Source organism: Budorcas taxicolor, chromosome 2 (genome assembly GCF_023091745.1).
Source record: "Budorcas taxicolor isolate Tak-1 chromosome 2, Takin1.1, whole genome shotgun sequence".
Taxonomy (NCBI): Eukaryota; Metazoa; Chordata; class Mammalia; order Artiodactyla; family Bovidae; genus Budorcas; species Budorcas taxicolor.
The window spans coordinates 21,189,925-21,204,030 of NC_068911.1; the positions used below are offsets into that span (position 1 = coordinate 21,189,925).

The 14,106-nt window shown below is 45.9% G+C and overlaps 1 protein-coding gene across 1 annotated transcript in view; it reads right to left on the reverse strand.

Annotated features, from left to right (window-relative positions):
- The window catches only part of PRKCB (protein kinase C beta), a 381,711-nt gene that overhangs the window by 200,055 nt on the left and 167,550 nt on the right, over positions 1 to 14,106 (reverse strand). The gene's annotated exons all lie outside the window — the stretch shown is intronic.

Consider the following 14,106-nt stretch of genomic DNA (forward strand, 5'->3'; position numbering starts at 1 on the left):
CGTGAGCCAGATTCTCAAGGTAGATGGTCTGAATTCTGTGCCAGCTCTGTTACTTCCCAGGCATGTAGGCTTGAGCAAGTTCCTCAAGCTACATGAGCCTAAGTTTCTCACCTGTCAAATGGGGAGGCACTACAGCAGGATGGCACACACCGCGAGGCTGGGCTTCCTGGGCTGAATCCCAGACTTAACGACTTCTCGTGCGACTTGGGGCAGATTGCCTAACATTGCTGTGCTTCCACCTCCTCATTTTCTAACAGGTATTTATTTATTTGGCTGTGCTGGGTCCTAATTGTGGCACGTGAGGTCTTCGATCTTCGTTGCGCATGCAGGATCTTTGTGGCATGAGAACTCTTAGTCGGGGAATGTGGGATCTAGTTCCCTGACCTGGGATAGAACCCGGGCCCCCTGCACTGGGAGTGCAGAGTCCTAGCCACTGGACCATCAGGGAAGTCCCACCTCATTTTTAAAGTAGAAACAATAATAATAGCATTAAATGTTCACCGGATCATGAGATGCTATTGAGTTAATTTTTGTAAAAAGCTCAGCACAGTGCCTGGCAATTAGTAAACACTCTATGTGGGTGGAATATAATAAATAAACAAATGTTTCAGCTTTTAGATTTGTGAGCATTCATGAAATCATTATTATACTGTGCTTATTAGCACAGTGACCGGCAGACAGTGTGCACTTGATTGATGTCAACTTAAAATAAAGACTACACTTATGATCTTGGCCAAGTCACTTCCATGCTCTGGTCTCAGTTCCCCCTTGAAAAAACAAGGGAGTTTAGCTGGGTATTCCCCAAGGGCCTTTCGAGTTCTTACACTCTGCCTTCTGGGCTGTTCACACAACTCTGCCCTGCCTCTTCCTGTGAATTCACTGCTCAAAGTGTACAGTAGCCTTTCAGGGACCAGACACTGCCACAGATCACACCCTTGCTTTATAAATAAATCCTCCATCAACCACAAAACATGCACACCCAGCCTCTCCCCTAGCTTCCTCTTCTCCCCCCACAGCACCATCAGCCAACAAAAGGAGGGGTACCCCGCTCCCTGCTGTGTGCAGGTCACCCAAATGCCAGACCAGGACATGAGGTTACTGAGGCTACTTAACTTAAAAGATGCTGTCAGCTTGATTCCTAGACTCACAGCACCATGCCGGCTTCCTGACAGCTTCCTCTGCCACAGAAGCCCTGGGCACCCCCACGCCTGCCTTTCAGAAGAGCAGAAAGAGCTCTTAGGTAGAAGGACATGCAGGATGCTGAAGCGACTGTCTGCCAGGCCACCCACCATCAGCACCTGGGACTCTGGACAGCACAAGCCCGTGTAGGGTCTGATCCTAATGACTCTAACTCTGGGCACTAGAAACATGGATCCTAAACCAATAGATCCATAGAGGCAAGGAACCTGACTGAAGAAGACAAGTCCTGTGCACACCAACTGATGACCCTGTCACCAAGAACATCACTGGGACACCACTCTGTCAGCAGCTATTAAAGCGCTCTGATGTGCCATGTGCTGTCCCGGGGGGGAGTGTCCAACAGTAGATGCTGACCCCACCCCAAGGGCTCTCTAGATTCCAGTGAGAGATAACCATCAGCATCACCATGACCATCATTATAGTAAGAGCTAACATATGCCAGACACTGTTCTGAGAGCTTTGTGCATGTGGGCTAGGTCGCTTCAGTCGTGTCCGACTCTGTGCCACCCCATGACTGTAGCCCACCAGGCTTCTCTGTCCATGGGACGCTCCAGGCAAGAATCCTGGAGTGGGCTGTCATGCCCTCCTCCAGGGGATCTTCCCGACTTAGGGATCGAACCCCCATCTTTTATGTCTCCTGCATTGGCAGGCGGTTTATTTACCACCAGGGAAGCCCTCTAAGAACTTTATATATAATTAATTCATTTGACCCTCACTGACCTTGTACAATAGGCTTATGATTCTCATTTTACAGGGGAGAAAAGTGAGGCACAGAGAAGTTAAGTAACTTGTTCAGGGTCACACAGCTAGGCTCTTGGTCATCATATGAATAAGTGACCCTATGATGTGTGACAGTAAGGAGAGGTATGCGGGGCTTTAGGAGTGCAAAACAGGCAGAAGTGACCTTGTCAGGGAGGTCAGGGAGGGCTTCTCTAAGGAGCTGAGCTGTGGCCTAGAGGATGGGTACAAGTCAATCAGGGTTCTTAAGCCTCAAAGAACATTAAAATCAACTGAGAGGCTTTGAGCCAATAAAGTCTGACTTCATTTGTCTGCAATGGGCCCAGGCACCGGCATTCAGTTATAAAGCTCTGCAGATGATTCAAACATGCAACCAGAACTGAGACTCCCTGAGTTCAAGGGGAAGAAGAGACAAGAAGCCGCCGGCAGAGGGAAGAGCAAGGCATGTGCCTTGTCGGGGAAGAGCTATTGGGAAGGACGGGAGACTGAAGGAAGGAAGCTCAGTCTCGGGGTGAGGAGAGAGGAGTCAGGAAGAGGCTACGGGGATGGATGCGGCTACAGCAGGCAGGGTCTGGGAGCAGGGCAGCCATATCCTTCCTCTCCCAGAGGGGACCCTTGTGAGAAGAGTGGGAATAGCAGGGCCACACGTTCCTCAGGATCCCAAGGCAACAGAATAGGCAGGTGTGCATACGGACCAGTGTGACAAAGAAGGATATGTGAAGATCCTGCTTATGGACCTGTCAGAGAATCAGCGGTGCCTCTAAAGCCGTGGGAAGCCACTGACGTGTTTTCAGCAAGAACGATGACAAGATCACACCCGGTTTTTGGAAGGATGACTCCACAGCAATACGGGAATGACAGGCTGGCGAGACAGAGAGGAAGCGGGGCGGCGGGACCAGGGGCAGCTGGTCCAGGGAGAGTGGGTGAGGCCTGGGCGAAGGTCCTGTCGGTGCGGATGGACAGAACTGTCTGTGGGGGTGCGCCTCGTGTCGTTTTCTTACACTGCAGAAGAGTTTCTTACAAACTGAAGGTTTGTGGCAACCCAGCATCTAGCAAGCCTATCGGCACCATTTTTCCAACAGCATTTGCTCACTTTGTGTCTCTGTCACATTTTGATAAGTCTCACGATATTTCAAACCCTCCACCCGCAAAGAAAGATTACAGCCCGCTGAAGGCTCCCATGATAGCATTTTTTAGCAATAACATATTTTAAAATTAAGATATATACACTGTTTCTTTGGCGGGGGGGGGGGGGGGGGGGGCTACCCTGGTGGCTCAGATGATAAAGAATATACCTGCAATGAGGGAGACCTGGGTTCAATGCCTGGGTTGGGAGGATCCCCTGGAAAAGGGCATGGCAACCTACTGCAGTATTCTTGCCTGAAGAATCCCGTAGACAGAGGAGCCTGGCAGGCTACAGTCCATGAGATCGCAAAGAATCGGACACGACTGGGTGACTAACACTTTCACTTTCACTTCATTGTTTTTGAGATGTGATACTGCTGTATACTTAATAAGAATACCGTAGAGAGTCTATGGGGTCGCACAGAGTCAGACACGACTGAAGCAACTTAGCAGCAGCAGAGTATGAACGTAACTTCTACATTCAGTGGGAAATCAAAAAATCCACGTGATATTTGCATTACTAGTGGTCTGGAACTTAACCCACAGTATCTCCAAGGTACGCCTGTACATGTCAGGTTTGATTATTATTTAGGAGGTACAAAGCCATGGAAAGAATATGAAGGTGGGGAAAGTCTAGGAACACAGAAGAGGCCCCAAGAACTGACCCACCGTCAGGAGAATTTTGGAGATTCGGTTAAGGGCTGAAGAGAATCAAAGGCAGAGAGTTGCAACAGGAAGGGCTGAGATGCAGAATCAGAGGAGAGTCAGAACCGACGGGCTGAGTTTGAAAGCAAACAGGTCCAAGATTCTGAGTCAAGCAAACACTTATATAACACACAAGGCACTGTTTTAAGCTCTTTGCATGAACCAACTTATTTCACACAACATCCCCACCCAGTAGAGAGATTATTGTCCTCATCTTGAAAATGAAGAAACTGGGGCACAGAGCAGTTAAGTGGCTTACCCAGAGTCATGCAGCCAGTAAGCAGCAGAGCCAAGATTTGAACCCAGGCAGGCTGGCTCCAGAGTCCAGCACTGCCTGTTACTTTCAAACAACAAGCAAGGCCAGAAGCCTGAACCTGAACATTTTATTCTACTTTCACCTCCAAACTACCGCTGAAAGTACCAGAAGGAATTGTTTAAAAATAGGAGAATCCACTTCAGCCCAGAAAATCAGGGAAAGGTGCCAAGTAAAAGACAAAAGCTCTTGAAATGTTTCTCAATATATAGAAAAGGTGAGGCTTCAGTTGAGGGAAAGTCATCCTGGCCCAGGTCTCCCTATTTAAAAAAGGATTAAGAATGGCAAGGTCTGATGCAGGATGGGGGGTAACTGAGCAAATATAGAAAGTTGAGTTGAATCCTCGCTGAGCAGTCCCTGGCAGCAGCAGGCCCTTAATAAATATACGGAATGATGAATGATTCTCCCTGAAGACTGTATGTAGGAGAAGCAAGCGGCTGTCAGATAACCCCCATACATTGCACCCCAACCCCACCGCAGGTCCCACTGGACATGAAAGTTCAAGTACAGCAGGGGGACACTGCAGCAGCAGTTTCCTTAACCAGGGTGACTATATTTTTCCTTCTCCCTTCATTGACTAGGCTGGGGACATGAGACATGACTTTCCCCTGACAGTTCCCAGCTTCAGAGGTTATAAACTGGTGGTAGACAGAATGAGGACTTCACTGCTTAAGAATCTGTCTGCCAATGCAGGAGACATGGGTTTGATCCCTGGTCTATAAGATCCCGTGTAAAAGGAAATGGCAACCCACTCCAGTATTCTTGCCTAGAGAAATCCATGGACAGAGGGGCCTGGGGTGGGTGGGTGGGGACAACAGTCCATGGGTCGCAAAGAATTGGACCCAACTTAGCGACTGAACAACAAAATGTACAGAATGGAATCCAGTCCAAACATGTTTTTTAAATGCACCATACATGTTGTTCTTGAATCATCTGTCAGCACCCACATTTAGGGGATTCAGATGTCTCTTTAAAAAATTGGAAAACCTGGATTTTGGTTTAAAGAACAGGATTAAAAAAAAAAAATGGAGCCGCCCCTTTCGGACAGAGTGTACACACTCTAGATGCAATGTTCCTGTTATCACACACTTGACTCATTAACTTAACCTGCCCAGTCCTGGCTGGCTTTGAAGTCAGACATCCTGATGAATGCATGCATCTTTTCAAAGTCACGTGGTCACAAACAAAACATCAAGGAAGGCAGCCAGACACAAGAGAGGGTCTCTCCATGTATACAGAGTTCAAAGCAGGCACTCTCCTTCTATAGCGGCTGCACTATTTTGCATTTCCACCAAGAGTGAGCAAGCGTTTCTCTACACCCTCACCAACACTTGTCTTTGGAGTTTGTTTTGATAATAGCCAACCTGTCAGGTGTGAGGTCTCATTGGGGGTTTGATTTGAATTTTCTGATGAATGCTGAACATCTTTTCAGATAGCAGTTATCCACCTGTATGTCTTCAGATAAATGTCTACTCAAGTCCTAGGCCCATTTGGAGACTCCCCAAAAAGTAAAAAAGAGAAATACTATATGATCCAGCAGTTCCAGTTATGGGTATTTATCCAAAAATAACTGAAATCAGGATCTTAGAGAGACTACAACTCCTATGTTCACTGAAGGAATATTCACAATGGTGAGGAAACAAACTGAATGCCTACAAACAGATGAACGGATGAAGAAGACATGGTATATACACACAGCGGGCTATTATTCATGCTTAAAAAGGAACGACGCACTGCAACATGGAACAACATGGATAAACTTTGAGGACATTATGTCAGGTGAAATAAACCAGACACAGAAAGACAAATACTATATAATTCCAATCATACTAAGTTCATAGAATCAAAGAGTAGAATGATGGGTCCTGGAAGCTGGGGTGGGGGAAATGGAATTTCTAATCAATGTTTCAGTTAAGCAAGATGAGTGAGCTCTAGAGTCTACAGTCAACAATGCTGTATCGTACACTTCAGAGTTTATTAAGAGGGGGGCTTCCATGGTGGCTTAGTGGTAAAAAAAGAACAAAAAAAAAAACCCACCTGCCTATGCAGGAGACACAGGTTCGATCCCTGATCCTGGAAGACCCCACACGCCATGGAGCAACTGAGCCCGTGCACCGCAACTACTGAGCCTGTGCTCCACGACAAGAGAAGCCACCACAATGAGAAGCCCGAGGATCACAGCTGGAGAGGAGCCCCCACTCGTCCCAGCTAGAGGAAAGCCCAGGCAGCACAACCAAAAATAAATAAATAAATAAAATTAATTGTTTTCAGTGTATGAAGAAGGACTTCTCTGCTGGTCCAGTGGTTAAGACTTCACCTTCCAACACAGGGGTGCAGGTTCCATCCCTGGTCAGGGAGCTAACACCCCCCAGGCCTCTAGACCAAAAAAAAACAGAACAGAAAAGCAATAGAAGCAATACTATAACAAATTCAACAAAGAGGGTAGGTCAGATGTTTTGTTCTCTCCACAATAAAATGAAATAAAAGAAAATAAAACTAAATGGCTCAATAAAATAAACAAAGCAAGCAAACGGCTGCTGGCCTGGGTAGTGGTTACCCTGATGGAAGGGGCTGGAGATGGAGGGATGATAAGGGTACACAGGAGGGCTTCTGGGGTTCTGGTTACACAGAGAAATGTTCACTGTGTAAAAATTAACCAAGATGGACCCTTTCCTGTACAAGAAACACTTTGCAAAACCCGTGGGACCAACCCGGACTAAAAGCAGCACCTCTGAATCCAGATTCTAAGTTCTTGGAAGACAGGGTCTGATGGGTCCAGTTTGGGGCAGGTGTTCATGTGTAGCTGGACCCAGCAGAGCCCAGGTCATGAGGTCAGACAGTTTCTGGGGGTGCAGATGTGGGAAGGCAGCTCTGGAGAAAAGAGCTGTCTGTTTCAGTTAGCTTTTCCAGGTGAACCGGGCTGAAGTAACAAGGCAGCCTGGGATGCTGGGTAAGAACAGGAGCTGGGCCAGACTGCCTGGGTGTGAATCCTGGCTCAGCTACTTGCTGGTCATGGGACCCTGGGCAAGTCCCTCAGTCTCTTCAGAGCCTCAGTTTCCTTATCTGTAAAATGGGGCTGCCAACAATGGGCCTCACCTCCTAGAGTGTAAGAATAAAGAAAGATCCTACGGAAAGTGCTTATAACAGAATCTTACCTATGAAGGCTAGCTCTTGGATATTATCATTTAAGTAAAATATTGCTACTCGGACATCCCAGGAGTCCAGACCAGTGGAGCTGGAGGCAGAGCCTTTCTGACTCCAGGACCAGCACGTTTCACGTGAGGGATGTCTCTTTCTGGGTCATCTACCTTTGAATGCTCTATTTCCCCCTCCGTCTGCAGCCTCCACAGGCTGAAGTCTTCTGGGAAATTGCCTTTATCAGTCGCTGAGGCCTGTCTCGCCCCTTAACCAGGAGAAGTCAAAATAATTCATAAGACAGGACATGCCTGCCTCATTTAGTTCCAGCACCTCTGATCTTCGTGCACCGGAGAAACAGCTCTTTCCGTTCTCCAGACACTGCACACTGGGGACGTGCTTCTTCCTCCACAGCACGAAGCTCTGTGCCTTTGTGACAGTGAGGGACAGAGGGCTGTGGAAAAGCAATTCACTCTGACCTTTACACGCGGGTTCCGCACCGCGGATGCCATCAGTGGCAAGCGGCAAACGGGAGAAGAATTGAGCAGAATTCATTTCACTGACAAAAGAACTGCATTTCACCACATCATCATCATTTTCATTAGACTTTCCCCCTCAACCAGCTCACAGGAGATGCCTTTGTGTATCCATGTTGTGGCAGGCAAGATGGACGCATGCCATGCCAAAAATAAGGCTCAGTTCAGTTCAGCTCAGTCGCTCAGCTGTCTCCGACTCTTTGCGACCCCATGGACTGCAGCATGCCAGGCTTCCCTGTGATGGACAGGGAAGCTCGCTCAAACTGATGTCCCATTGAGTTGGTGATGCCATCCAACCATCTCATCCTGTGTCGTCCCCTTCTCCTCCCACCTTCAATCTTTCCCAGCATCAGGGTCTTTTCCAATCTTAAACTCATATTCTAAGATTCGAAGGGACCACTGGTGGTAGCAATATTAATTACCACTTACTATTTGCCAGGCATGGTGAGAAACCCTCAACATGGATTAACTCATTTAACCCTTGCCTGAACCTTGTTAGGAGGATGCTATTTTATCCTCTTCTTACAGATGAGAAAACTGAGGCAGAGAAGCTACATAACTAGCCCAAGATTATTTATTCAGCTGGTTAGTGGCAAACCTTGAATTCAAACCCCACCATTCTGGTTTCAGAACCACTCTGAGATGGGACCTTTTGCTGGTTTCCAAACTTGACTCCCCAGGAGAATTACCCAAAGGACTTCAAAATACAGATCCCCAGACACTTGTCTGTATCTCTTTAGCTGAGATCTGTTCTGAGTGGGCTACCCAAATAATCCTTAAGCATTCAACCTGTCTGTATTCTGCAAAGTAGCATTGAGAAATTGTAGTGGACATGTGTTGTTTTGACCTGCAAACATCTCTGCCTCAGTGATGAGGCATAAGTGTCTCAATTCTCCTTCAAAAAGCCACCCACCCACACTGTATTTAGTTCCCTAAAGAGGGAAGACTGTAAAAGCCCAAGAAAAGGGCTGGTTAAGTAACTTAAGCTTCAGAGAATAATGTTTCTTCTTCTGGAATTTGAATTTAGGGCCAAAGCAACACAAATACCAAAATCAGATACAACTGATCTGGTTGTTTGGGGAGGTTTCCTCCAGTTCTCTAAAGTACATTATACCCTTTTCAATAAATTTCACTATGCTTGTGTGTGCTCTGTGGTTCAGTGGTGTCCAACTCTTTGCAAACCCCTGGCCTATAGCCTCCCAGACTCCTTTGTTCATGGGATTTTCCAGGCAGGACCATCTCCTTTAGGATGGACTGGCTGGATCTCCTTGCAGTCCAGCCAGTCCATCCTAAAGGAGATCAGTCCTGGGTGTTCATTGGAAGGACTGATGCTGAAGCTGAAACTCCAATACTTTGGCCCCCTCATGAGAAGAGTTGACTCATTGGAAAAGACCCTGATGCTGGGAGGGGTTGAGGGCAGGAGAAGGGGATGACAGAGGATGAGATGGCTGGTTGGCATCACCGAATCGATGGACATGAGTTTGGGTAAACCCCGGGAGTTGGTGATGGACAGGGAGGCCTGGCATGCTGTGATTCACGGGGTCGCAAAGAGTCGGACACGACTGAGCGACTGAACTGAACTGAGTACTAGAGTGGGTTGCCATTTCCCATTCCAGGGGATCTTCCCGACCCAGGGATCAAACCTGAATCTCTTGTGTCTCCGGCATCGGCAGATAGATATTTAAGCTAACTCAAGGTGGCTTCTGCTGCACGCAACGAGACATTAGTAAAAGAACCGTGGAAGAACCCACACCTACCACAGATATCCCCTCTACAGCTGGTGACAATTGGTCTTTGCTCTACTGAGGTAAGGCGTTAATATCTTTGAATAGGAACCAGTGAGTCAGTTTACTGTTCTTCCTCAGCCTGCACAGATGGTTCTCAGGCCTGCTTCTGTCTTCTGAAGTTACATCAAAAATCTATACAAGAGCTCTTTAAAGGTTAAATGGAAGCCTAGCCTTTGAGCAAGACAGGTCAACTCTCAGACTCTGCCTTGTAAGCTGTTCTTTTCTCATTTGGAACATACACCCTAATTATTGAACACTTTCATTGTGAATGTAGAAGTTATAGACTACAGTGTTAAGTAATAGATAATAGTCCTGGTGCCCTGCCAGATTTAGATAGGTAGTAGATATATAAGAGAGAGAGTCTGCCCTGTTTATAGGCTGAATTGCCCCTGGTACTATTTATCCTTGAGAGATACAAATGAGTTCTGCTATCAGGTGATGATGTAATCGTACCATGATGCCAAGAGGGACGTTCAACCCTAACTGTTGCTTCACCTCCTCAAAGAGCCAGACAGTCTTGGAGCATCATCAGAACAGAATGGAGGGGTGTCCCTGCCTGGAGTTATGTAAGACTAAGCAACCCAGGCTTTGGGAAGAGTGCAGACAACTGTTATGTTGCTTTCTCGGAGCCAGGGAGACCAGACAATGCCAAGGAAGAGGAGGTGGGCCCTTTATCTGAAGACAGGGTTGTCCCACTCCACTGGTGCTGGGCAGGAAGTGAGGGGACCTCAGACTGGCAGAACTAGGACTTCCCTCCTCGGGGGCCAAAGGTGAGTCCACCAATGGGGCCAGAATCATCAGGAGCACCTGAAGAGGCCCATGGGGGGGGGGGGGGGGGTACTAAGCTGATGGAGTATCTTAAGAGTGACCACATCCAGAAGCAACTACTATAGTTGCTTACAGTTATACCCAAGACTTCACTCAGGTTTGATTTTAATCAAATTTAGCAGGAAGCCTGAGTCCATGCTGGAGGTGAAGTGGCACCAAAAACAAGCTCACAGAAAACAGTTACAGAAATTCCCAAAATGATCTTCAGAGTTCTGCCAACAGTCTGGAATAAGATACTGAGCAGAGTTGACAACGGGCCACCAAAATGTGTTCAGAAAATGTGGCCTTGCGTTTTCACAAGGGTGTATGTTTGTAGACCTATCCTGCCATACATGTGCTTTGTTGTCTGGTTTCTTCATTCATAATGACTATATAGTCCCATGTCACTAACATTTTAATCAGATGACTTTTTATTGACGTATAATTGATATGCAGTGATGTATAGACTTTCTTTTCTTTTTTAAATTAACATTTTTTAATTGAAGGATTGATTGCTTTACAGAATTGTGTTGCTTTCTGTCAAACCTCAATATGAATCAGCCATAGGTATATATGTCCCCTCCCTCTTTTAAGCACACAGTTTCATGAGTTTTGAATACTGTGTGCATGTATATAGGAACCAACTCAACAAGACACAGAATATTCCCATCACCCCAGACACTGTAACATTTCAATCACTGTGCCACTTCTTGTCATACAGATATGTTTTACTTACATAAACCCTAATTTCCAGCCATTTAGATTGCTTCCAATTTTTTATAAATATATACACATATCCTTAAATAATTCCTTAGCAAAATTCTTAGGCTAAAAAGGTCATTAAGGCTTTTGATACATGTTGGTAATTATCTCTTGAGGAAGATTATATTGGGTTGGCCAAAAAGTGTACTTGGGTTTTTCATCACATCTTACAGAAGAATCCAAATGAACTTTCTGGCCAACCCAATATTCATTTACATTCATATCACCAGTAATATATTAGAGTGCACTTTGCCCCTCTTCCTCCTGTTCATGTTTTTTACTTTGAATCTTATTTCTTTTATTTGTATTATTAAGATCATATTCTATATGTATGTGTGGTTTTTTTGGGGGGAGGGATTATATCTTTGACTCTTTCATTTTTAACCTAGTACATTTCTTTTGTGCAATGCTTAGAATTGTATATTTCTCCAGTCTGATTAGTCTTTGCCTTTTAGTAAAGAATTTCAATCCACTTATACTGGGTTAGTTCCTGATGGCTCAAGCAGTAAAACATCCGTCTACAATGCAGGAGACACGGGTTCAATCCCTAGGTTGGGAAGATTCCTGGAGAAGGAAATGGCAACCCACTCCAGTACTCTTGTCTGGAGACTTCCATGGGCAGAGGCTACGGTCCACGGAGTCGCAAAGAGTCGGACACGACTGAGGGCATGTGCACAGGCAACTGATAAACTGAAATTTTTACTCCCGAGATTTCACAGTTCCTTGGCTAATTTTTATCTTGTTCTTATATTTTGTTATATCAACCAAAATTTTTCATTATTTTTATCTCTAAATTGTTTCTTTCATATTAAAAAAGTCTACTTGAACCAATATGTCTATGCCAAGAATTCAATAGTATTATATGTTTTACTTAGGATCTTTAAATTTACATTCTAAGTTTACTACAGTTTAGTTTTGTAAGCCAGCTTTATTGGGTTATGCTGGTTACCATGGTCAAGCTAGCTTATAATAATACAGTGTGGCAGCTATTTATTTTGTCAGCTCCTCCAAGTCTCCCATTCCTTCTTCTTATATGTTGTTCTCTGAGTCAGATGGGATGCTATATGGTCCAGGCGTGGTAAACTGTAAGAGTTCATTCCCCTAACAACTGAGGACCAACCAATCAGAACCCTTTCCTGGGACTGATTATGAATGCAGGAAGAAAGAAGGCCACTGTGTCAACTAGGGTTTTCATCTTCCCCGAAGGTCAACTATAACCAGGTTGCCAGACATATTTACAGGCATGTCCTGTCTCCAGTAGGAGCAAATAAAGCAAGGACAAGTCAGCTGGGGTCCCAGCAGGAAACGAATGGCATATTCAAATTAGGAGAGTTTAAGGCAGGTTTCATGAAAGGACTGTTTAGAAAAGTGTGGGCATGCTGTTGGGAAACCAAGAGGGAGGGTGCGGTAACTGAGGGCCAGTACGAGCAGAGGGAAAAGGAGAGACTTTGGGAGTGAACAGCTGCAGACTGCCTTAGGAGGGGAACACTGTCAAAGGGTAAAGCCAAGAAGACTTCATGACAAACACCCTGGGCTCACCCTCCAGCCTCCTATCAACCCCTCATCTTAAGCCCAACCTGAAGTCAGAGCGTAAGGGAACCCCCACTGATGCAGCCCTTACAGGTCAGTCTCTCAAGGAGAAAGCAGAGATGATCTGGAAGGACCAAGGAGACAGCTGGCACAGCAGATGAGGGCCAGCTGCAAAATGGTAGACTGCAAAATGGCCACAAGTCCCCACTTCCCAGGTGCATCTCTGCAACGAGACTTCGCAGCCCCTGCTATCCAGAGATGAAGTCTGTTTTCCCACCTCAAGTCTGATCTAGGTCACAACCACTGTGACACAAATAAAAGCTTGAAAGACATCTATGCTGTGGGGGTTTTCCCTCTCTTGCTGTGCTTGGAACCCTGAGATCTGTGTGCAGATGAACCTAAACTAACGGAAGAAAGGAGACCACATGGATGAGGAACCAAGTGCCCCAGTCAAGGGGCTGCCAAGTGCCAGTCATGTGCCTGAGGCTACCCTAGGTGATCCCGCACCAGCCAAGTCACAGCTGACCAAATGCACGAGAGAGCTCAGCAGCGATCAGCTGAATAGACCCAGATCAGAAGAATGACCCAAGCGGCCCACACAATCACGAATCATAATAAATGTTTTAAGCCACTAAATTTGGGGATGGTTTGTTACATAGCAAAGCTGACTCATACAGCCAATAATGAGAAAGCATTTTACAAGTACTGGATCCTCAGTTTCAGTGTCTGAGACTCTTATCCCTGAAGCTCTTAATCCTTCTCAATGTCCTTCCCATGAGCCAATCTCTTTATCTAGTGCTGATTTGAGTTGGCTTTACTGCACTTTTGATTTTTTAAAATTGTGAACGTTTACTTTTTCTCTATAATTTGAGATAGTTTAAAATGAACAGATTAGGTATAAGGTAAACTACAAGGATATATTGTACAAGACAGGGCATATAGCCAATATTTTATAATAACTATAAATGGAGTATGGGCTTTCCTGGTAGCTCAGCTGGTAAAGAATCTATATGCAATGCAAGAGACCCCAGTTCGATTCCTGGGTTAGGAAGATCCCCTGGAGGGGAGCATGGCACTCCAGGTAGCCACTCCAGTATTCATGGGCTTCCCTGGTGGCTCAGATGGTAAAGAATCTGCCTGCAATGTGAGAGACCTGGGTTTGATCCCTGGGTTGGGAAGATACCCTGGAGGAGGGCATGGCACCAGACTCCAATATTCTTGCCTGGAGAACCCCCATGGACAAAGGAGCCTGGCAGGCTACAGTCCATGGGGTTGCTAAGAGTCAGATACAACTAAGCAACTTAGCACGTGCACACACACACACACACACACACACACACACACACACACACACACACAAATAAAGTATAACCTTTAAAACTGTGAAGCATTATACTGCATACCTGTAATTTACATACTCTTATCCATCAGTTATACTTCAATAGAAAAGTAAAGCATGTCACAAAAA